This window comes from Sphaerodactylus townsendi, linkage group LG03 (genome assembly GCF_021028975.2).
Source record: "Sphaerodactylus townsendi isolate TG3544 linkage group LG03, MPM_Stown_v2.3, whole genome shotgun sequence".
NCBI classification, from domain to species: domain Eukaryota; kingdom Metazoa; phylum Chordata; class Lepidosauria; order Squamata; family Sphaerodactylidae; genus Sphaerodactylus; species Sphaerodactylus townsendi.
In genome coordinates this window covers 16054692-16080594 of record NC_059427.1, presented here as the reverse complement: position 1 = coordinate 16080594, position 25903 = coordinate 16054692, and the positions used below count along the sequence as shown (strand labels likewise).

Sequence of the window (25903 nt, the reverse complement as noted above, 5' to 3'; positions counted from 1 at the left end):
GTGCAGAATTCTTGGCTGCACAAGGATATTTTTCTTGCTCAATCCAGAATATTTTGACTGGGCAGAAACAACCAACATAAGTAGGCGCCCAACTTCTGTCCTCCAAACCCTATTGTATTGTTTATTGGATGTCCAATCCAGTTGATTGTACTTGACTTATGTTATGTAATCCACCTTGAGTGTCAATGAGAAAGGTGGACTATAAATAATTATAAAAGGGATAAGAACAACAGTATAATGGTGGTTGCTTCAACAAAGTATAGTTTTATAGCCGTAGTATGTACTGAGTCCGCTGCAAATACTACCACCATTCCTTTTACAGCATTCCAGAGTCTTCTTCCTTTGTAACCCCCTCTTTACTGCATGTGTTCGCTAGTTCTTAAGGCCTGGCTCCACTGCATTGTTTTTGTTAGAGATCTTGCTGCTAGACTGAAATCCTTTCATTGTATTTTGCAATCGACTCGCAGTGACAAAGGTGGATGATAGATGATGTTAATAATAATAATATCTGATAGTTTCAGAGGGTAACCATGTTGGTCTGCAATGGAAAAGCTAGATTTAAGTCCAGTAGCTTCTTAGAGACTGACGAGATTTTTGGAATATAAGCTTTAGAGAGTCATAGTTCCCTGAGAGCTTTCAACAGGCAATGGCCAGAATTGACCCTGGACCCTTCTGCATCCAAAACAGGTGTTCTGACATCAAAGTATGTTTGGTCTTTCTGCAAATTCTTCTCTTGTTTGGATAAAAGTCTCTTATCTTATCCAGAGGTCTCTTATCTTATCCAGAGACTTTTGGCCATACTCAACCTGAACCTATCAGGAATTATCCTGCCCCACCATGCCCCCTATGAACCAGTTACCCATGAACTTCTTGTCCAATTGTCTCTTCACGTGGATGTCACAGCCAGTGGATATTTATACAGGTTCTTCCCTGCTGTGTCTTTCCAGATAAATCATGCTGGTTTCTTGCTCTCTTCATTTGTAGCAGATAAGTGACTTGATATTGAAAAGAGCTGAAAAAGACCATTTGCTAAAGGAGGAGCCAAGAGAAAGGGTGAGTCTTCTGTCTCAAATTACTCCTGCACCAGATGACAGAAAAGAGAGGGAAGAGAGTCCTGCCAGGAAGACCAACAGTGCAATCTTAAAAGGAGTTACTCCAACCCAAGTCCATTGAAATGAATGAGCTTAGAGTGCAGTAACTCCCATTCGGATTGCACAATTAATCTCAGCAGTCTCTTCTGTAAATAAGTAGACATGTTCTCTCTGCTAGGTTGATTGACTCTTTTACTCAACGTCATTGATTCCTATAGCACCAGTGGGGTGGGGTTTGGTCTATTCATGCAGTAAAGTGTGGTGGAATGACCTGTACCACTGTACAATCAGGGGGATTGTATCTAGTTGATTGAGATGTATTCCTAGCTCAATATAATTGCTACAAGATATATGTAACCAGCCTGTTCTATGTTATCACTGCCATTCTGGGACATTCTTTCCTTGATCTTTGCTTTATGACTTCAGACACCGACTAGATGACTATGCTTTCCCCTGACACTTTGGCCTCCTGGGAAACGAGATTGTTTCTGTTGTCCTGTGGGGGCAGGATGCCAGGTGGCATCTGGCATCTATCGGCATCATTGGGGCACCATAGTCCAAACTAACTCTTTTTTACATTCCTTTGGAAAATGGGATGGGGGATTAACATTGGAATGAAGGGGATAGCAAAAGCCAAGTTCACCAGAGCTGGCTTTGACAAACTGAGTGCTTCAATGCCTATCAATAAATGTTGCTGATCAATAATACAAAATCTGTTTGTTGATTCAAGGTTCAAGCTCTAACAACCACTTCAGCACTCAAAGCCCTCTCTGTGGGCACGTGCACATACAGTTTGTCATGTGGGGTGAGCGGAAAATCGCCCCCCCACACACACACACACATCTAGGCTGACCTTGCTTCTGAGTAAACTAGGATCGTGATTCACCCATTCGAAGCGTTGCACAGTTGCTTCACCAAGCTTACTCCCAAGTAACACGTGCCTCAGAGCAAACCGTTTTTTCTAAACTAGAACCTCAGTATTCAGGTTAAATTTCCGTGTTGGCACTTTGCGATAAATAAGTGGGTTTTGGGTTGCAATTTGGGCACTTGGTCTCGAAAAGGTTCGCCATCACTGTTCTATGGGGTCAGATTGGCTGGATCATCTGGATTTGCATTCACAAGGGTGGATTCTGTATTGAATAAATACAATGTCTTTAGAACACAACTGATGAGATTCTTCCCAGGTTCAGGGCTGCTATTTCACACAGAGCTCCTACCTCAGAACATGCATATGTACATTCGGAATGTCGGGCCCTTAACAAGGTGCTTATTTCTTTCACTAAAGTACTCCATTTTTTCACGGCCAAATTGTACCATTGTTAGCACATGGAATATCCCAGTGCAGCCTGGAATTCTTCACCATTCTTGAAGCTTAACTGGGTCTGTCCCTCCACTGCACCGCCATTTTCCCTTTTCCCTGTGGCTTTTAAAAACCACCAAATTGGAGGTTCTTTTGAAATGCCCCTGTGTGACTCCACTTGCTTCCACTGCTGTGCAAAACCCCATGGCAGCACAACCAAGGCAATTTTTCCTGCTTTGTCGATCTGGATTGACGTTCACGTGGGGTAGATCTGCATAGCATAAATATAATGTATTCAGGACGCCATAAAAAGATACGTTGGAGAAATTTGTGTTCTCACAGCACAGCAGAACACAAGCCTTGCCAGGCAAAACAGATCTATTCTCCTACCTGCGCATGTGTTGTTTTTCCTTCTTTTCTAGTTTTGAGGTAGCTGGAAGTCACCATATATATGTGTAGGCATTTGTGTAGGTGTTTTTTATTCCTTTTCTTTTCATATAGTACTATTATTATAGGGGGGAGAAGGAACTAGATCAGGATATTTTCTTTATCTTTCTATGCATGTGCCATTTAGATGTGTAAAATAAATAAAAATTCTCTTTAAAAAAAAGATTACCCACACAGGAGTTTGGTTAGCCCAAGCCAAAACATGCCCAAGTCAAAATACGATTAATGATTCGATGGCTGACCAATGTGCACGTTGTTAAGTTTTATTGTTTAAATAATAATAATAAAAAGATTGTCCAAGCCAGAATATGGTTGATGTCGACTGAGAAATGAGTGAGTTGTAATTTTTTTTTGTTTAAACAACTAAAAAAGTTGTCTCTGCACTGCAAACATTGTAGCTACTTGTAAGTTTAAATGATTTGTTTTGGTGAACGATTAGAGAAGCATTTTTGTACGTACGTTATATTATAAAGATGTAAAAATAATCATTGTCTTGAGACAAGTGAATTAGCCTGCTTGGGTGTAAAAGTAGCCCAAGGGGTGACATCTGGGACAGTTCCGTTGGGGTTGGGGGCTTTGCATTCCTTTCTGCCTTGTCAATGGGCCTGTGTTTCTGTAATCTCTTTCTATGCGCTTCTATGTGCATAAAGATAACTAGGCTGACCCTGCCTGGTGCTCCACATGGGAGGGGGAGCAGTGGAGGCTACGGGTTATGGACTTCTACCCATAGGAGTCACCAGTAGGAGACTATCGCTTCGCCTTGGGATACTTGTCTGGGGAAAAATTCTTTCACACCTCATGTTCTCACATTCTCTGGGAAGATGGGAATCAGAGGGAGTCTAAGGGTAACACCGTACATTTGTCTGTAAAAGCCAGGATTGCCAGAACTGGCTTTCTGAAGCCTGAGTCCTCACTGCCAACTCAATAAAGACTACTGATCCTGTATCTAGAGTCTGCTTATTGATTATTGGTCCGAGACCTAACAGGAAACACCCGTGACCAATCTCCACAGGTGTGAGCAGCAGGAATGAAAGTGAGAGGGTTGGGCTGGAGAAATAAAAGTGTTTCCTGCCTGCTGGCATTTGTTCACTATGCAGGAATTATCCTCAACCCTGGTTGGGAGGGGGGGAGATAGTTTAGCAATCTTTGAAAAACCTAGATGAGAGGAATACAAGAGGCCCATCTTCTTTGGGGGAAGAGAGCTATGCGAAGTTCTTACCTAAAAGAACATCCTAAAGACATTGTATTTCCGCTGTGTGGAATCCACCAAGGATTGGTCCAGACCCCCAGGGAGAGGCAGGACTTTAGAAGATGATTGCTTATTTGTCTTATATTTTATAGCTTCTTCTGGGATGCTTCCCTTTCAGGTGCTGCAATGCCGAGTCTCCTGCTTTGGTCTTTGAGCTTCCTGGCCCTTTCCCTTGTGGAATCTGAGTCTTCTGCTGACAATGGTACTGTAGTAGTCACCACCACTGGCCCTATCCAGGGAAAGCATCTCCCAGCTGGCTCAAAATCAGTCACAGCCTATCTGGGCATCCCCTACGCAGAACCCCCTGTGGGGAAACTGCGTTTCCAAAAGCCCGTTCCCCATAAGCCATGGAGCCACACTCTGGAAGCCACCAACTTTGGCAATTCATGCCCACAAATACTTATTTTGGACACTGTTCATGCTGAAATGTTGAAGGCCAACACGCCCATTTTGGAGGACTGTCTTTTCCTCAATGTCTGGGTTCCCCATCCACGGCCCTCCACACCAGCCGCTATCCTGGTCTGGATTTATGGTGGGGGGTTTTTCCTTGGCACAACTTCCCAGATAATATACAATGGGGCATTCTTAGCTGCTACCGAGAATGTGATTGTGGTGTCCATGAATTACCGCCTGGGAGCTCTAGGCTTCCTTTCATTACCACCAGCTGCCCCAGGAAACATGGGCCTGTTGGACCAGCAATTGGCCCTGAGATGGGTGAGGGAGAATGCCGCTGCCTTTGGAGGAGACCCTTCTCGAATCACCATCTTTGGCCAGAGTGCTGGAGGAGCGTCTGTCCACTATCACCTCCTTTCACCTGGGAGTCAGCCTCTTTTTGACCAGGCTGTGCTGCAGAGTGGGACGGCCATTGCATCCTGGGCTTGGGTGAGTTCAGAGGAGGCCAAGAGGAGAGCTCTAGTTCTGGCCCAGCACATGGGCTGTACAGAAGATGGGGCCAATGCCACAGTGAACTGCTTGCAGGAAAAGCCAATGGAAGAATTTCAAGCATACATGTCCTCAGTTGTAGATCTCAAGTTTTTTTTTAATCCTCCCTTCGTACCAACCACAGATGGAGATTTTCTTCCTGGTGACCCCCAGAAACTAGTGGAGTCCAGGCGCTTTCAGGCCAAACCTATTATGATTGGTACCACTTCTGATGAAGGGTCCTTCCTTCTCTTCCAGTCTGCTTCCTCATTATGTACATCCAGCGAGTGCCTTTTGACCTGGGAGAAGCTCTTGGAGGGTTTCAACATAAATGTACGGAATGCAACCGATGATGCCATCCAAGCCATTGCTCGGAGATACAGCGAAGCAGAGCCAGAGGGCCCAGCACGGTATCGCTCCGCCTTGTCCCATGTCTTCGGTGATTATTTGTTTGTATGTCCAGCAAACGAAGTTGCCACAGAGACTGCAAAGACCGGAAGCCCTGTGTATGCTTACACTTTCACTCATCGCAGTGTTGGCTTTCTTGGGCCAGAATGGATGGGGTCCGTCCATGGATCTGAAGTCCCATACCTTTTTGGAACTCTGACATTATTACTGGGAACCAATCGTATTTATAGCGGAGTTTCGCGCTTAATCCCCAAGTGATGCAATACTACGGAGTTTGCCAGAAGCGGGTAAGAGGACTTCTGCATATTTACTTGTAAATGTTCACCTTCCCTGGCCCAGAAGGTTGCTCGTCCCTCAGGTCATGGGCGGAGCGAGGGGGAACTGCGCCCAGGGCACACACATGCCCCGCTCCCCTGCCGTAGCGCCCCCGCCACGCCATGCCCCAGAACACCCCCGCCACACTCCCAGCACAGCGCGCACCCGGGATGTTGCACCCTCCCCCTGCCCCATTGGCCCTACACCACTGCCTCAGGTTTCTTTGTCACAGTACATATTAGGAATTGATATCAGTTTTAAGTATATGCTGGTTTCTGTTGCTTGTGAAAGACAAATGCCTACCTTTTAACTAGAAATAACATCACCTATGTATAGACTGGTTCAATGTATTAGTTTAGAGGCATTTATTTTCTTACTTAATACATTTTAATCCTTCCCTTCCTTCAAGGGGCTCAAGGCCGTATACACAATTCTCCCCTTGTGCATATTAATCTCACAACAATCCTGAAAAGGTTAGTAATCAGAGAGAGAGAGAGAGAAAGAGCAAGGAAACAAAACTGGTCCAAAGATCACCCAAACAAGTTTCATGTCACAATGGGGATTTGAGTCTGGATTTCCCAAATCCCAGTCTGCATCCAGTATCACAACATACTCACTTTTATATAGGGTTGCCAACCTCTAGGTCTGGGGATCTTTAGCTAATGCAATTGATCTCTGGTTCCTCTCGAGCAAAAAGCTGTTTTGGATGGCCGATTCTGTGGCCATGCTGAGGTCCCTCCCATCTCCAAACCCCACCCTCCCCAGGCTCCGCCCCCAAAACCTCCAGATATTTCCCAACTCAGAGCTGGCAACTTTACTTTTATGTTATTCTGGTGGACGAGTCTGTAACCATTTCTATTCTGCTATTCACTGTTAAACTTCCAAGGTAATTAGTGAAAGCTTAAAAACAATTATTTCATAATAATAATAGTGAAATAACAATGAAGCAGAAAAATCCAGTTGCAACAAAAAGCATGTTAGTAATTCAAGGTTTGGAGAAAATAAAGTTGGCTGGTACCTAGCACATATCTCCAGAAAGGACATTCCAACAAATGGGTCGTCCTCACAGAAAGGCCTTTGCTATGGTCGCTGCCTGCCTAATTTCACAAGAAGAAAAAGCTGAGTTTGGATTTATACCACACTTTTCTCAACCATGTGAAGTCTCAAGCTTATAAACTCCTTCCCTTACTCTCCCCACAATAGACACCTTATGATGTAGGTGGTTCTGAGAGAGTTCTGAGAGAACTGTGACTGGCCAAAGCTCATCCAGCAGGTTTTATGTGTAGGACTGAGAAACCAACCTAGTTCTCCAGATTAAAGTCTGCTGCTCTTAACCATTACATCACACTCGAATCACCACCTCAAAGAAGAATCTTAAATGGCAACCATATTAGTTTATTGTGCCATTAACAATGCCCAGATTCTTACATACATGTTCATTCATTCATTCATTCATTCATTCATTCATTCTTTGGATTTTTATACCGCCCTATCCCCGAAGGGCTCCAGGCGGTACACAACACACGATCACAGTACAATCATAAAATAACTAAAACCTTTAAAACAGCGGTAGAAGCAATAAAACTAAGTGGAATAAACATAAGAAATATAACAAATGGCATCCGGCAACCCCATTTTTAAAATCCTCTCCCAAGAGGGAGGGACGGCGAGTCCCATTGGATGACAAAAGGCCCAGATGTAAAGAGCCAAGAAAGGGGGGGGACACCATCAGCGGCCGGACCCTCCAAAGGCCCGGTGGAACAGCTCTGTCTTACAGGCCCTGCGGAACTCATTGAGATCCTGCAGGGCCTGGACAGCTGGAGGGAGAGCGTTCCACCAGGCTGAGGCCAGAGCCATAAAGGCCCTGGCCCGTGTGGAGGCCAGCCGCATCATTGAGGGGCCAGGGACCACCAGTAAATTGGCCTCAACTGAACGAAGAGGCCGTACAGCGACATATGGGGTGATGCGGTCTCGAAGATACGAGGGTCCCAGGCCACGTAAGGCCTTAAAGGTCAGCACCAACACCTTGAAGATGATTCGGAACTCTACCGGAAGCCGATGTTGAAGGGGATCAAAGCTTTACCAGATCCAATTAATATTAAATCAGTATTTTAAAAGCAAGTGGGAATCGAATATGTTGTAGGGACCATACCAAGCTATGTATTTCACTGAACTGATTGCATTTGTATACTGTTTAATCCATTTTTTGTCTTTGTGAGACAAGTAAACTTAAATAAGTGAATAGATAAGACAACATGTATTGTGTACCTCACACAGAACTAGTTCCTTCTTTGGCTTCTTGGATCATGATATTTTTGCCTCCCGTGCAGCAATCCCACCCCTTCAGGTGTCAATGAGACAAAATGGCCACTCTACAACCCTGCAGAACAGAACTTCTTTCGCATCAGCACTGAGCTGCCACAAGTCATGAAGCCCTCACCTGCTCGGCACTGCAGTTTCTGCAAGGCACTTTTATCAGAGACATCAAGCCTATGTAAGTAAAAGCCCTGAAAAGGGAAGGCAGAGCCCAAAGCCATTCCCTGAGGTAGTCCTTCACCCAGAAACTGTGTTTGGATGAGAATCATGGTCACTCTGGAGACAACAAAACGGTAAGACAGATTTGGAACAGCTAGCACTGCTTCACTCCATACCCACACAAGGCACTGTTCCCCAACTGGGGCTAGAGCTCTTATGGGGGCTCATGACTCATGGGTTTCCACTTGTGGCAGCCTTTCCCAGGAAAACTAGATGATTAAAAAAAATTGTTACTTTTACTCTTCTTTTCTTCCCCGTGGAGTCCCAGAATAGCTTACATTGTTCTCTTCCCTTCTATTTTACCCTCACAACAAATCTGTGAGTTACATTAGGCTGAGATTGCGTGACTAGCCCAAGGTCATCCAACAAACTTCCATGGTGGCAGGGTGGGAATTTGAACCTAGAACCCTTTGGTCCAGCACTCTAACCACTACACCACACCCATATCTGCAGAGCATGATCCACTGTAGAGTGTTTGGTGGGAATGCCACAGTTTATTTATTTATTGTATTTATTTCTAAGTTTTGTATACCCCTGAAGGGCTCTGGGCGGTGAACAACATAATGTTACAACATATACAACCAAAAACCATTAAAATAAACACAGCGGTAAATATAATAAAACAGCGTCAGCAATAGAACCCTTATTAAAACCCTCCCAAAGAGGGGAGAAGGAAAAATGGGTCCAATGGATAGTAAAGGGACCCCAAGCACAGGAGAATAAAGGGGCACTTCATCAGCGGCTGGACACTCCAAAAGCCCGGTGGAACAACTCCGTCTTACAGGCCCTGCGGAACTCACCAAGATCCCGCAGGGCCCGGACAGCTGGAGGAAGAGTGTTCCACCAGGCAGGGGCCAGGGCCGAAAAAGTCCTGGCCCGAGTGGAGGCCAGCTGCATCATTGAGGGGTCAGGAACCACCAGCAGATTGGCCTCTGCTGAACGCAGTTCAGTTGTCGACACCATTGAGAGTGCTTGCGTTGTCCTTGCGTCTACCCTAGTTCCAGTGGTGGGATTCAAAAATTTTAACAACAGGTTCTGATGTTCGGTGGAGTGATGTCATAGAGGTGCACAAGCATTGCCATGATCCTGTTGGCTCGTTCCATAGATGGCAGAATCATGGGTGACATTGGTGTGCTATTCTGTGACTAGTTGGTGTGAATGGTGTCTTTAGGCTCTCCAGTGCTACACTCTCTGTTCCTTGTGGTTAGGTCTATTTCAGAAGAGAATCGTTTTCCTCTGGTGAGACAACACTGGAGACCAGCTAGATACTGTTAGAATATTTGGCCTTCCTAGTGATTATTTTAGTAAGTCCTTGCAGGAGTAAGATAGCTGCATTTATTTGATTGTTTCTGTGAGCTGCTAATAGGTTAATTGGGAGTCACCTCCTTTTTGCATATAATGGTGTAGTTTTGTATGCTTTTTACTCCTCCCTTTTTTACACCTTTATCATATTCTCCTGCTGCTCTTTTCTCCTTATGCTGTTTTGCTATTTGTTACTATGTACCGTGAGTTTGCTTGCTTGTGCATTTTTGCACATGATTATTTTTTGTCTTCCTCTTTTTATTGTATATATTTTGTAGCCTAATTTTTTATAACTAGAATTCTAATAAATTCCTTTTTAAACTCTGTTGCCTTTTTACTCTGCTAAGAACTGGGTAATTTCAGTTCTTCTATCAGATACAACTGGAGACAGTCTGTGTATATATCATACTTGAATGACTGACCTTATGACTTCACTGCGCTAAGGACTTGGGGGGAAAAAACTCTTAGTGTGTCTAGCCATTGTGGGAATATGGACAGCTTTCAGAGAGGGTGGATAAAAATAAATCTCTTGTACAGGGTAAGAATAAAAACCTAACAGTCCTTGCAGAGTGGCAGTGTTTGGTTCCCTCATAAATACAGTGACCAGACGTCCCACTTTTGGCGGGACAGTCTCGCCTTAAGACAATTTGTCCCACGTCCCACGGGTTTTTTGAATTGTCCCGATTTTTGGAAGGCTGCCGCACTGGGGCGCAAGGCAGTGCGGCAGCCTCCCGTACACATGGCCGCAGGAGCACTGCCTTCTGGGGTGTTCCCGTTTCCCACCCAGAGCGCCCCAGAAAGCAGTGCGCTCCTTCAGCTGCGCATGCGCATGTGCGGCCGCCCACCTACCTGCCCGTCCCGGTTTACAAAGGTGACCATCTGGTCACCTTACTCATAAAGCATGTTCAGTAGCAGTCCAGGTTCAAACTTTTTCAGTGTCTACCCCATGCCTTTGGAACAGCCTCCTGGCTCCTACATACCTAGCTTTCAGACAAGGCTGCACAGTGAGCAGTTTCAGGGAGCCAGCCTGAACCTGGGCAAAAGGAGAATACCTTGTTGATTTGGGGGGTGGGGGTATTAGGTCCTTTTAGACTGGCATATATATCTTTCATTTTAATATTCATCAAATTGTTGTTATACTGCTGTTACCCATTTTGGGATATGAGAGTATATATTTTAAATAGATGTGTCTTAGTCAACACTGGTCAGTCAGCTGTCTAGAAAACACCAATTTCAGTTTGGGTTGTCACATGATAACATGTTTGTTTATCTGGTTTGACTCAGTAGGAAGGTAATTTTTCCGGGTTTCTTTCTTGCTGCAGATCGGCCTTCAAATGATTCCGTACCGTCCAGCACAGAATAGGAGGCAATATGAAGCAAGAACAGTGAATTATGATAGTTTCCGTTAAATGATACAATCAAAAACCAATTCCCTTTTACTTTCTTCTCTGGTATGATCAAGTCTACATTCATGTGACTAAATTAACTTAACCTACTGAGCCCTCTTTCTGCTTCAGTTGCCCTTTGTTTTATGTACATCTTACATTTGATTTGATTTGAAGACTGTGCATGCTGGATCGAGTTGACTACACACCCTGGGTCGTGTTGAGAAGAAGTTTGGGGAACTGAAAGTAAACACTTGCCGGTTTAAAAAAATCCCTAGATTTAACCACTCTGTGTTTGATATCTAAATCTGTGTGATTTAGCAAACTAGGGTTTGTATTGTCGAAGGCTTTCACGGCCGGAATCACTTGGGTGCTGTGTGGTTTCCGGGCTGTATGGCCGTGTTCTAGCAGCATTCTCTCCTGACGTTTCGCCTTCTGAAAAATGAAAAATACTAGAGTCAAGACAGTGTCTAACCAGCTCCACACAAACACAGGATGACCATAGACAAAAGAAACAAAGGCCAGGATACTTCTATTCAGATGCTCCCACCAGTGACCTTGCTATCTCCATTGTTACTCCCATGCTATAGTCTTCATTGTTACTCATACTTCTATTCAGATGCCCTCACCTATTGACCTGGTTGCCTTCTTTGTTACTCACAGACAATGTTTCTCCACCCACCCTGGACACTCCAACAGATATATATACTCCACTTGCTTTCCCAATATCAGATCCTCTGAAGATGCCAGCCACAGATGCAGGCGAAACGTCAGGAGAGAATGCTGCTAGAACACGGCCATACAGCCCGGAAACCACACAGCACCCAAACTAGGGTTTGCCCACAAGAATGAAATAAGTGATGGAACGTGCCATCAAATCTTAGCCACTACGTGCTTCTGGCCCCTTTCACACATGCAGAATAATGCACTTTCAATCCACTTTCAATCCACTTTGCAGCTAGATTTTACTGTGCAGAATAGTAAAATCCATTTGCAAACAATTGTGAAAGTGGGTTGAAAGCAGGGGCAAAGCGAGGGGGAACTGCACCCAGTTTTCATGTGTGCCCTGCACCCCATTCCACCCTTGTCCCACACTGTCCCCAACATGCCCTCACCACGCCCCCACAGGGGTGGACACACACCCGTCCCCTTGTCTCTATGCCACCGGTTGACAGTGCATTATTCTGCATGTGTGGAAGGGACATAAGTGTAGCAACCCCTGTGTTTCCTTGGTGGTCTCCCATCCAATACTAACCAAAGCTGGCTCTGCTTACCTTCTGAAATCTGAGGGGATTAGGTTAGCCTGGCCAATCTGGATCAGGGTGTCATGATGTGTATATTACATGCATGTTCTTGTCTGCTTTTCATACCCTTTGTGGAGAGTCCACCAGCTAGTCAAGAGAGTACCACACTTTTTATCTTTGATAGTCAATTAATGAAGTTGAAGAAAAAAGAATGATTACCTTTTCAATGCTAGTAAATTCAGCAGATTATGAGCATTCAGATACTATCTCAGTACACTTGCATATGATTTGATAGAATTATATTAATATTCAAACACTTATCTGTAGGATCATCACATGACAAAATTATTGTTAAGATAAGGGATGACACTTTTCCTGTACAAAGATATCACACAGAAGACTTAATCGGGTTTCTGTGAATGGGGTATCAAAGAAGTAGAAGCCCCCCATGTGACCCACTCAAGTGGCACTTGGAACTCCGATACCCTCATTTCCCCCCTTGTTATGCCACTATGGGTTTCATATCCGGACGTTACCAGGCAAGACTGAGTTCACCAGAGTTTCAGAGTCTTAACTCCAGCCTGACCCACTCAGAATCAAGAGGTGTCTTGAAGTTAGATGTAGTCCAGAAAAAGGGCAGGAGTAGGTGTTTTTGAGTATGCTGTTTCCTGAGATATTTAAGATGATTGTTTGAAATTTGATCAGCTTTAAAGCCTATATATTCAATCATTCCAGAGAAATATTAGAGTTGATTTTTTCCTGCATACAGTCTTTCAATGATTTTAACTTGTTCTTGATTCTGTTTTTCATTTCTTGCCTAATAAAGAGAGCTGTGTCTTGTTTCAATAAACCTGTGTCTTTTTTCAATAAAGCTCCTCAACTTGCTGAAATTACCTACCTGGTTTGCTGGCATAAGATTAAATGTAAAACTCATAAATATTGCACTGTTGCAATTAAGTTGGCCCTCTGCCAGGACATAACTGTATAGATTCTTTTTAAGTCTCTGATGCTGCTTGGCTAGTGCAGATAAAACTCACAAAACAATGCAGACCTTGAAACTGGATATGGGATCCTTATCTCCTTACAGGAGTATTATAACTAACAGGAACATATTTATCAAAAATGATAACCTTAATGTTTTATATAGAAAACATATTGCTGTTTGAAAATCTTCAAGCACTTGAAGGACTAGCAGGCTATGGCACATGGCAGCTTAGGCATCAGTAAATCTATTAGCCTTTAATAAAACCTGTAGACCCCAACACAGTAGTTAACTTGCATCCTGGTCTGGATTCCATCAAGCCAGTAACTTATAGCCAGTAACGCAGAGCCCACCATTCAAAGCTCAATTAGCTGATCCCAGCATGGAACCGGTGCCCCCTCCCCCGAACTCCACATGGAGTTTGGGGCAGGGTGAACCCAGTTGAATTCTGGCTAGGGGAAGGGAGGAGGGCCAGCTAAATGAGCCCCCCGTGTGACCCACTCAAGTGGCACCCGGAGCTCCTGCACCCTCATTCCCCCCTTGTTATGCCACTATTGGTTCTATATCCAGACGTTATCAGGCAAGACTGAGTTCAATAGAGTTTCAGAGTCTTAACTCCTGCCTGACCCACCCAGAATCAAGAGGTGTCTTGAAGTTAGATATAATCCAGACAAAGGGCAAAAACTGAAAGATATTTCTTTATGCCCAACGGCCCATGTTGACCAGTCAAAAGAACGGTGAAAAATGTAACTTGAGCAATCATTTGTGTGACTAGTTAGATGACACAGCTGTGTGGATTGCCCTAATGAGTCCAAATAGTCTGCAGTTGTATAGGATCCAATTAAGCAAGCATCTCCAACAAACAATGTGCCATCTAGGGTTGGAGATTCGGGCAGTCCAAATCTGGATTTTACCGAATTTGCACTGATTCGGACGGATTCGGACAAGCAGGGTCCGAATTTGATTTGTCTGAATCCTATCAGATCCATGGGATTCGGATCATCAGCCGAATTGCGTTTTTATTTTTTGGTGTTTGTTTCACGTTTTGGCCTTCAGGGGGCGCATTTTTAAACATATTGGCACCAAAATTTCAGGGTATCATCAAGAGACTGTCCTGATGATACCTCCCAAGTTTGGTGCAGTTTGGTTTAGGGGGGCCAAAGTTATGGACCCCAAAAAGGGGTGCCCCTATCCCCCATTCTTTCCAATGGGAACAAAGAAGATGGTGGCTACCATTTTGAGGGTCCATAACTTTGGCCCCCCTGAACCAAACTGCACCAAACTTGGAGGGTATCATCAGGACAGTCTCCTGATGATGCCCTGAAGTTTTGGTACCGATACATCTACAAATGCGCCCCTGCAGGCACCCCCAAACATTTGGCCAAGATTCTTTTTTCTGCAGTGACTTCTTCATTGCTGTCAATGGGGAATTTCTGGTGGAGGGCTGTGGGGTGCACATTTATCAAGGTACAGTCACAAAACATTTAGGGTATCTTTAGGAGAGTCTCTGGATGTCACCATCCAGGTTTGAGGAACTTTGCTTACAGGGGCAGTGGGAAATGGACCCTACCCATAACATTGAACCCCTTGAAGCAACGGTCACCAAACCTGGATGGGGTCATGAAGAGACTCTCCTGAAGACACCCTGAAAGTTTTGTGGGTTTACCATAAGAAATGTGCACTCCACAGCCCTCCCACAGAAATTTCCCATTGGCTGCAATGGAGCCAGCCAGCCACTACAGAGCACAGAATCTGGGGAAATATTTTTGGGTGACTGTGAGGGGCACAGTTTTAGAGCTATTGTTACCAAAATTTCAGGCTATCATACAAGTACTGCCCTTATGATACTCCCCAAGTTTGGTGAAGTTTGGTTCAGGGGGTCCAAAGTTATGGGCGCTCAAAAGTGTAGCCCCCATCTCCTGTTAGCTTCCATGGGAAGCCCCCTCCTGAACCAAACTTCACTAAACTTGGGGGGAATCATCAGGACAGTCTCCGGATGTAATCCTGAAAGTTTAGTGCCACTAGCTTTAAAATTGCGCCCCCCTGCAGGCCAAAATGTGTAAAAACACCAAAAATTCAAAAAATAATAAAATGGACCAGAATTTTTTGGATTTACCCGAATTTTCGGGCATATCCGAATCGGCTATGATTTGGATTCGGGCATACAAATCACTTTATGCCCCCAAATACCCAAATCCGAATTTTACCGAATTTTTTTAGTATTGTCCAACCCTAGTGCCATCCCAAAAGTCTTGTGCTACCGAGATGGCACGTGAGAAGGCATGTGATCTCCCGGATTCTTTGGCCTTGAAACTGCTAAACCTAATGTAGGTCCAGCACCTGCGACAACCTCCCATCTCCTTGTCTCATTCTTTGAAGCTATACTTAGCCTGATTTTGGTTCTCACAGGAAGAAAAGCTGCCATGATTTTTGCCTGGGTCTCGGCCTGAATCATCGTTGGAATCTAAAGAGGAAGGAAAAAAGGACCAGCCTTTGACAGGCAATTCTTGCACAATTTTAAGTTTCCCCTTTTCAGACCAAGCAATTTAAAAAGAAAAAACTTGCTTGGTCTGAAATCCTGGGCTTTCTAGCACCCCTAAGCATGAACTGAGAAAGGAGTGGGGTGGATGGAGCAAGGGGTTTAGTCTTCAGCCCTTCTCACATTTTCCAACATGAAATGACTAGAAGGATGCTTGTTGTCTTGCTGAAATGTAACATGTAGCTCAGTAGTATACATGCAGCAACGAGTGAGGGAGAGCTTAGGCCAGTTCCCATCTATCTCAGAAAACACTATAAAGCAGGTCTACTCAGAAGTAAGTCCAATATTATTCAGTGCAACCTCAGTCTAGTCAGTCTCACAGGATTATTTATTCATTCGCTTCATTTATGCTTTACCTTTCTCACCAGTAGGGACCCAAAGTGACTAGGGAGAAAGTCTCCTCTCCTCTGTTTTATTCTCACAACAACCCTGTGAGGTGGGCTAGACTGAGTAAAGTCTAGGACTGGCCCAAGGTCCCACACTTGAACCATAAGAACATAAGAACATAAGAAAGAGCCCGCTGAATCAGACCAGAGTCCATCTAGTCCAGCACTCTGCTACTCGCAGTGGCCCACCAGGTGCCTTTGGGAGCTTACGTGCAGGATTTGAAAGCAATGGCCTTCTGCTGCTGCTGCTCCTGAGCACCTGGTCTGCTAAGGCATTTGCATTCTCAGATCAAGGAGGATCAAGATTGGTAGCCATAGATCGACTTCTCCTCCATAAATCTGTCCAAGCCCTTTTTAAAGCTATCCAGGTGAGTGGCCATCACCACCTCCTGTGACAGCATATTCCAAACACCAATCACATGTTGCATGAAGAAGTGTTTCCTTTTATTAGTCCTTATTCTTTCCCCAAGCATTTTCAATGAGTGCCCCCTCGTTCTAGTATTGTGAGAGAGAGAAATTTCTCTCTGTCAACATTTTCTACACCATGCATAATTCTTATAGACTTCAATCATATCCCCCCTCAGACGTCTCCTCTCCAAACTAAAGAGTCCCAAATGCTGCAGCCTCTCCCTCATAAGGGCTCCAAATCCAATCAATCATCCTTTTCTTGTCCTTTCTCTCTGTAAAATTTTTCTATCTCTCTTCCGATATCCTTTTTGAGATGTGGCGACCAGAACTGAACACAAAGTACTCCAAGAGCGGGCGCACCACTGCTTTATATAAGCGGGCATGACAATCTTTGCAGTTTTATTATCAACTCCTTTCCTAAAATTATCCCCAGCATAGAAGTTTTGCCTTTTTTCACAGCTGTTATGTGCATTGAGTTGACATTTCCATGGAACTGTCAACTAAGACGCCTAAAATCCCTTCCTGGTCTGTGACTGATAGCACTGACCCCTGTAGCATGTATGGTGAAGTTTGGATTTTTTTTGCCCCTATGTGCACTTCACTTGTCATTTTGCTTACACATTGGAACTGCATTTGCCATTTTGCTTAACCCATCTCAATTCCCTAATTTATCAAGGTAACCGCTTGGAGCTCTTTCGCCAGAATCCTTTGGCGTGTTCTCACCCACCCTACCATAATTTGGGTATCATCTGCAAACTTCAAGCCACCGCAAGGCTACCCACCCTCTTAATACTTCCAGGTCATTTTATGAATAAGGTTAAAGAGCACTGGTCCCAAAACGGATCCTTGGGGGACACCACTCCTTACATCTCTCCACTGCAAGAATTTCCCATTCACACCCACCCTTTGCTTCCTGTTTCTCAACCAGTTTTTAATCCATAGGAGGACTTCCCCTCCACTTATTCCCTTTCATTTGCTGAGTTTTCTCAATAGTCTCTGGTGAGAGAACTCTGTCAATAAAGCCTTTTTTGGAAATCCAAGTAGAGCAATGTCCACTGGTTCCCCCTTATCCACATGCCTGCATTACACCCTCAAAGAACTCTAGTAAGTTTACAGCCAAAGACAGGACTTGCCTCTGCAAAAGCCATGCTGACTCTTCCTCAGCAGGTCTTGCTTTTCTACATGTTTTATAATTTTATCTTTAATGATAGATTCTACTAATTTACCAGGAATAGATGTCAAACTGACTGGCCTGTAATTTCCAGGGTCTTCCCTAGATCCTTTCTTAAAGATTCGTGTAACATTGGCCATCTTATTTATTTTATTTTTATTTATTCATTCCACTTTTCTACCGCCCTACCCCAAGGGGCTCACTCTTTAGGGATGGAGGCTGATTTCAGGGATAAGTTGCATATTAAAGTGAGAAGATCAGCAATTTCATGCTTGAGCTCTATCTGGGCTAGGGGATTTGGTAGCATTTAGTTTATCAATGGCTGCCAGAACTTCTTCCTTGTATAAAGATAAAATTGGGGAGCTGTATAAACTGCCCTAAGCCTCATAGGGAAAATGTAGAATTAAAACATGACAGTTAATGGGTTGCCTGAAACACAGCCCAAATAAATATATTCTTAGAAGAAGAGGCAGGAAAGAGATCCCTTTTTAAAATGAGAAATGAAAATTGTATTGAGGCATCAGTGACTGTAGTGTGAGCTCCTCCCTCTACCTATATTCTTTGTTCAAAATGAAGATTTTCATGGTATTTTCATGGTATTTTGTGGAAAAGTCTGTAGGGGACAGAAAAAATAATGCGTTAACTAAATGAAATGAACTCTTTGAAAAAGGGCTTTTAGGATGCCCAGCCATATGTTGTTATGTGAGGTCGTCCAGCAGAAAATCTTGTCTTGCCACTAGGTGGCACCATGATACAAAGCATGCAGTGAAGATAGCTGGTTTCTCCAGGTTCACTAAATGCGTGTTTATTAGACTCCTGCATTTATATTAGTACCAGAAAGGTGAGTGATAGGTTACTTTAAGGATCAAACCCAGTGGTAGGATTCAAATCATTTAACAACCGGTTCATTTAATAACCACTTCCGAATGGACTCAGTGGTGGATTACAACCAGTTCTCTGAACTAGACAAAAAATTAGCTACCGATTCTACCGAACAGGTGCAAATAGGCTGAATCCCACCACTGATCAAACCCAACTGCTAATAAATCTGAAACAAGATAAGAAGATCCAACTGGAAATTAAAATGGTCTTTCTAAGGCAAGTAATAGTTAAGGTGAGTCCTTGTTGAGTCCTCAATGGAGTGATGAACTTATTCTTGAAGTCTAATTCAGCAGTTTCATGCCGTAGATGCTCCTGGCACTGAAAGTAATAAAATATTCTTGAATTGTGAGTGGCTGGATGATTTAGAGAGCCAGATTAGGATATGAGAGACTCGTGTTTAAATGCCCACTCTGCCACAAAATTTGCTGGTTGCCCTTGGATGTGACCTAGTTTAGAAAATATCATCAGGGATAACAACTTAGCTGGTCTACTTTGCTAGGAATACTGTGATGTAGGTTTTCTAGAAACATTTAGTGTTGTTTGGAATGGCTAAATGGGGGTTACGGCCTAAGAGAACCAGACAGGACAGCCATCGTGTGATAGTGCTTAGAATGGCAGAATATTTTATTTATTTATTTATTTATTATTTAGATTTTTATAACGCCCAATCCTCGAAGGGCTCTGGGCGGTATACTACATAAAATACAATTAAAACACTAGTTAAAAACAATTTAAAGCAGCGATAATAACAACAAGAGGCGTCTGGCAACCCCACTTTTAAAAATCCTCCCTAGGAGGGAGGGACGGTGAGTCCCATTTGTTGGAGCGGGGGGGGCGCCATCAGCGGCTGGTCCCTCCAAAGGTCCGGCGGAACTACTCCGTCTTACAGGCCCTGCGGAACTCACCAAGGTCCCGCAGGGCCCGGACAGCTGGAGGAAGAGTGTTCCACCAGGCCAGGGCCAGAGCCGTAAAGGCCCTGGCCCGCGTGGAGGCCAGCCGTATCATCGAGGGGCCAGGGACCACCAACAGATTGGCCTCCACCGAACGGAGAGTAGCCAATACCGTGAGGGGACGCAGATGGGGTGATGCGGTCTCGGAAGGTACAATGAGGGTCCCAGGCCGCTGCGAAGGCCTTAAAGGTCAGCACCAGCACCTTTGAAGATGATTCAGGAACTCCACCGGGAGCCAGTGCAGCTGGCGCGAAAAGCACAGGCTGGATATTATGGTCCCAACTGGCGCTGTTCCCGTGAGTTAAAACGTATAGCTGCTGCCGCGTTGCTGGACCAGTTTGAGTCTCCGGATCAAGCCGCAAGCGGGAAGGCCTGTGTAGAGCCGAAGCTACAATAGTCCAATCTGGAGGTGACCGCTGCATTACTGGATCACAGTGAAAGCTAGGTCCGCTTTTGGGAGAGGAAGGGAGCCACAAGCCGGCCTGGGCTGGCGAAGATGGAAAAAAGCAACCCGGGTTACATGGGCCACCTGGGTCTCCATAGAGAGAGATCGAATCCAGGTGGGACCCCCCCAGGTTGCACATCGGAAGGGGTCGGGCGCCAATGTGACCCCTTTCCCACACCGGGCGGCTGGAAAGTCCCGCCTTCTTCTTTCTCGCGAGCTGCCAGAGGATCTCCGTCTTCGATGGATTCAGTTTTAACCTGCTCTGCCGCGAAATCCAACCAGCGCTTCACCGCTTCCAAACAGTGCTGCAGAGCCGCATGGGCTGCAACCGCTTCCCCTCCATCAACAACAGAATGAGCTATGGGCGCGGTCATCTGCATATTAGTGGCACGCCAGCCCAAAACTCCTCGCACTCAGCTGAGCAAGGGGTCGCATGATAGATATTAGCAATAACAGCTGGGATAAATAACGCCTCTGGGGTACACACCGCAATAAAGCGGGCACTTCCGGGAGGCTTTGATCCCCGCGACCTCACTTGCTGACTCCTCGCCCCGAGGAACAAGACGTAATCCATTGAAGGACAGTGCCCCGCATCTCGAGGCGCCAGGCGGTGGGTCAAAAGGTCGTGGTCAACCACATCAAACGCTGCAGTAAGATCTTAACAGTACCAGCAGCCTAACTACCGCCGGCCAAGCTGAATACAGAGCTGCAGAGTCTGTGACGGGCGACGAGAACAGTTCTCTCATGCCATGCCCAGCACGGAAGCCGTACTGGAAGGGATCAAAGGCCGATGCGTCATCCAGGAAACCTTGAAGCTGCTCCAACACCACTCTCTCAATTACCTTCCCCAGAAATGAAAGATTCGAAATGGGGCGGTAATTGGCCAGATCACTTGGATCTAACGGTGGTCTTTTTAAGAGTGAGTGGACCACTGCCTCCTTCTTAACCTATCATCCGGAAGACTCTTTGCTCAAGGGAGCCATTGATGATACTCAACAGATGGGGTCGTCGCTCCGCCCTGCAAGTTTGTACAAGCCAGGAGGGGCACGGAGCCAGAGGACAGGTAGTAGGTCTAACAGCAGCTAAGGGCCTGTCAACAGTGGCTTCGTAGAGCAGGGAAAACTGGGCCAAACAAGGGCCTTTGAAGACGCAAGGGAGCCTCCAGTTCACTAATTGTAGCCAACGCGGAGGGGAAGATCCTGATGGAGCGACGCCAATCTTTGTCCGGGCAAAAGCTCATGAAAGCCCCCACAGCTGATATCACTCAATTGAGAATTTGAAGACCTCGCCGATAGGACCGAATTGTAACGGCAAATAATTGGCGCTTCTGAGGAGCTAGCGGATGCGAGAGATGAGGAGAAGAAAGCTCTTCTTCGCCTCCTTCGCCGCCACCTCATAGGCTTTCTCATAAACGTCCTATAAGATGTTCCCGCGAGCTTCGCCACGCAGATTTCCTCCACACTCGCTCTAGACGTCTAAGCACCCGCTTCATACGGCGCAGCTCCTCTGTGTACCAAGGAGCGTGCCGAGAACGGGGGCGTAGAGGACGCCGGGGGGCAACTACCTCGATGGCATCGGAGAGCCGGGAATTCCAATCCTCCACCTGCTCACATCGAGTGTGCCGGGTTGGTTCAGGGTCCCGTGAGACATTCAGGGAAACCAAGTGGGATCCATAAGTTCCAAGCGAAGGGATGGCATAAATCAAAGCCTCGCCGCCTAGACAGGGTGGTGGTGCGGCAAGTCCATCCGACCTTCAAGGCATAGTGGTCGACCATGGCACTCTGTCAACAGAGGATACGACCAAATTAATCCTCGACCCAAAGACCAAATCCAGCGTGTGCCCGGCCTCATGAGTGGGGCCAGAGTTTACTAAGGAGAGGCCTAGCGTCGCCATGGATGACACTAGGTCCGCAGCCACCGTGCATGAGGTGGCATCGACATGGACGTTGAAGTCACCCAGGACAATAAGCCTGGGAAACTGCAGCACCCAGTCCGACACCGCCTCCAGCAGCCTCGGCAGGCCGTCTCCTGGTGCGCTAGGCGACCGGTACACCAGAAGAATGGCCAACCTCTCCGAGGCCAACCACTCCAGGCCGACACATTCTATGCCGGTGATCTCCGGGGTGGGGACAGCCCTGAAGGGAATAGACTCACGGATGAACAGTGCCCCCCCACCCCCCCGGCCCTGTGTTCGTGATCGGTGGAGACATGCGAAACCTGGTGGCTCGACCTCGCCCAAGGCGATGGTCTCACCTTCGCACACCCAGGTTTTGGTGACGCATGCCAGGTCCACCTGCTGGGCTCCAAGAAAATCCCGGAGCACCATGGTCTTATTATTAATGGACCTGGCATTAATCAGCACCAAAGACGAAGTAGAGTGTCCCTGATCCCAACCACCATCGTTCCTCGGGATAGGTCGGAGGTCAGAAGGCGAACGAGCATAGCCATATCTCGTGTGTCTTCTATCATATGGCCACCGCCTACCGCAATATCTACCCCGTCCCATCAGAACGGGGATCCCTAGCCCCAAGGTTGGCGCCCCCATAGCTCCACCGACCTCCCTCTACCTAAGACCTGACTAAAATCCCCACTAGAAATAGACCCAGCTCTGCAATAAGGACTAAACTAACTCTAATCTACAAGCCAGGCTGGGCTAGACTAACTATATACAATATACAATATACTATATACAATAGGTACTTAAATGGGTTTAAATGAGCTACCCACTCATTGCTAATAACACAATCTATAACAACTAACTAAATGCAACTACATTCCCCCTACACACATCTAAGTTGTAAACATGATCAGAGAGTTAAGAAATATATAGGCCAGCAGAGGGCGTTTAGATGAAAACCCAGGGGAGCTGCTGCTACCAGATCCCCACGCCCTCGATAAGAGGCGATATTATGGCGTGGCCCACCGAAAATAATAGTGGGTGTCTACTGCACAGGCGGCAGGCGTGGGGCTCACACCACCCAGGCCAACCATTAATGTGCCAGACCACCAGGCTGGGAAAGATCATAGAGGGTCGGCAACACCGAGCTGTAATGCGGGTAACAATCGGGGAAACCCCGCCGCCCGCCACTCCACTTAACCCCGGGACAGAACACTCTGCATCTAAAGATGGTCTCCCAAAGTCTTCCCTACTCGGCCCTCTCACGACCGATTCGGCCGTCACCGAGAGAACAATAATGTCACAGAGAGCTTGTGCTCCAATGGTGCTATAAAGTGCTTGTGCTCCAGCAACCCCCCGCTGCACAGTCGGCCTCACAAATGGGTTCCGTCGACTATGCCAGCGGGGACTTTCAGCCTCCCGGCTCGCCTCCCATGTTCCCCTCCGCTGCTCACAGATGTAAAAATGCGGTCTATACTGCGCCAAAGTAGATTTCCGAGGCCTCGATAACGAGGGAGGCCGTCACGTTAGAGACGTGGTATTTGCGGCAGCGATGTCAGCAACATTATCTGCAGCTGCTTTGCTACCTCCCACGGCGGGCCTCGGTGCAGCTGTTGCTGCGCCCAGTTTTTCCTCCCCCCGGAACTCCTGGGATGGCGAAATCCAAGTTGAAAAATAGGGGGGGCCGTTACCCCCAACCCCTGATATCGCCGCTGCCGAATCACTCCAGGCTCAGGCGTCGCGCCCAGTTCTTTAAGGCTACAGGGCTCTCAGCTTGATGAATTCCAGGCTGGAATAACAGCGGGGATCTCTGCCACCGATCTCCGGCTATACAACCGTCCAGCTGTCCCAGCCTCAATAGCCGGCCCTTCAGGTCTGGGGGTGCAACAGGAGAGATCACGGAGGCCCTCCAGTCCGGGGGAGTGGGCGCAGTAAAGGAACTCACGAGGGGCGCAGTAAAGGAACTCATGGGGGCCGCGGGGAAAGTGGCAAAAGCGGAAAGAATTCAAGCCCCCGCAAAAGCGAAGGCGAGAAAGACAGGGGAGGCGAGGGATACAAAACACAGGCACAGGAGAAGCCAGGTACCTCATGCCGTCGTCTCTCTCGGTTTGCCCCAGTCTGTTACATCCCAGCCCTTCTTTCTTTCCTCTTATTTCCTCTTATTTCGTTCACCAGTCCTTTCTTTCCTTTCTTTCCACCAGTTTGAACCAAGTTTCTAAACTCCCAAGGCACATAGATTAAGAGAGTGGGTAGAGCTCTCATTTCAGGCTAAACATGGAGGAGAATTTAAATTAAAATCCAGTTTTTGGCGGAGCTCCGCTGCTGAGCTGCCGCTGCGGGCGCCATCTTGGAAAGCTTATGACTTCAGAGACCTGGGTTCAAATCTCTACTCAGCCATGAACCTTGCTCAGTAACTTTCGGCCAGTCAGTGAGAATCCCGGGATATTTTTTCCGTGGGGATTCAGCCTTTGATTGGTTATTATGTCTGTCATTTTGATGTTCATCAAATTGTTGTTACACTGTTGTTACCCATTTTGTGTCCTGAGATAGTCATGAGAATTGGCCAGTCACCTGTCTAGGCAGCAACAATTTAAATTTGGGTTTTTCCCATGATAGATAATATGTTTGTTACTGGTTTATCTTGCTTGATTCAGTGGGAAGCTCATTTTCCCATTTGGAGATCAGTCTCCAAAAGATTATCTTCTGTCTAGCCCAGAAAGCAGTATTGAGAATTATGGGCATATGGGTGAAGAAACCCTATCATATGAACTGAGAGGAAGAAGTCTAAAGATACAGTGGAAAATGGAGGAAGTTTCCATTTCCTTCTTTCATAGCCATTTCTGTTGACTGATTTTAAAACATAATATCAATATGCTGGCACTGGAGGTGGTGATGGCCACTAACCTGGATAGCTTTAAAAAGGGCTTGGACAGATTTATGGAGGAGAAGTCAATCTATGGCTACCAATCTTGATCCTCCTTGACCTGGACAGTCAGATAGCCATTGCTTACATGTTAGGGAGCACGGACATCTGCAGTTATAAAGTTAATTCTGTGTCTTTGAGCAGACACGGCACCACCACCACCACCACTTATGCGCATGAGACAGCAGGTAGTTACCAACATGTAACCAAACGTACAAAAATGTAGATGTGTAACAGGAAAGAAAGGTTTTCTTTTTTTATCTCCATATAAACCTCCCTTTAGTTAGTAAACTGATATATAAAAAGCAACTGAGAACCTGTCTGTTCTGTTCTACTCTGCTAATACACACACACACACACACACACACACACACACACACAAGACATATATCATATTATATTATATCTATCAATACCAGTGCCATGCCAGGTTTCTGACTGGCCATAGGAGATTTGATGGGCTGTGCAGATTTTTGAAAATGCTGCTTTGGCAGCAGCTGCCACTACAGTACAGGGATCTTCACTATATGAATGAAAGTAAGCTGAGGCAACTGTTTTCTGTCCGCTCCCACTACATGGTGTCAGAATTCCAAAGGTGCCCACAGGCTCAAAAGAGTTGGGGTTCCCTGGTCTACCGAAAAAGGATCATGTTTATTACTTGGTGTATCTTTCCTTGGTCCTGTGGTTGTTAGCCAGTTTTTGCTCAAATGGAAATTTTCCCTTTTCTGGTCAAGCAAAATCAAACAATTTAAATTTTGGTCTGCATTTGGGCCCTGGGGACTCAATTTGCACCTATATAAAAGTGCTATTGTGACCCATTCTAACCAAAGAGCCTGATGGAGTCTAAGAATTTTAAGTTCTAAGTCTGCGACAGAGTCTTTACAGATGGAAAAAAGAGACAGTAGATGTGTGTCAAGGCCTCTTTGAAGATTCCCACCGTAGAAATTATGCAGCCCCCTACATGACATACACCAACAAGCAACAATAGGCAGTATCAGACAAGGCTAAGGTTCAAATCCACATTCATGGTAGGGTTACCAATTAGTTTTGTCAGCTCTGGGTTGGGAAATACCTGGACATCAATACCAGATGTGAAGGACAGTTTAATATTAGGAATATATTA

The 25903-nt window shown here is 45.9% G+C and overlaps 1 pseudogene; it reads left to right on the top strand.

Annotated features, from left to right (window-relative positions):
• Nucleotides 1–953: 953 nt before the first annotated feature.
• On the top strand, nucleotides 954–24960 carry LOC125427702 (annotated as a pseudogene).
• The last annotated feature ends 943 nt before the right edge of the window (nucleotides 24961–25903 follow it).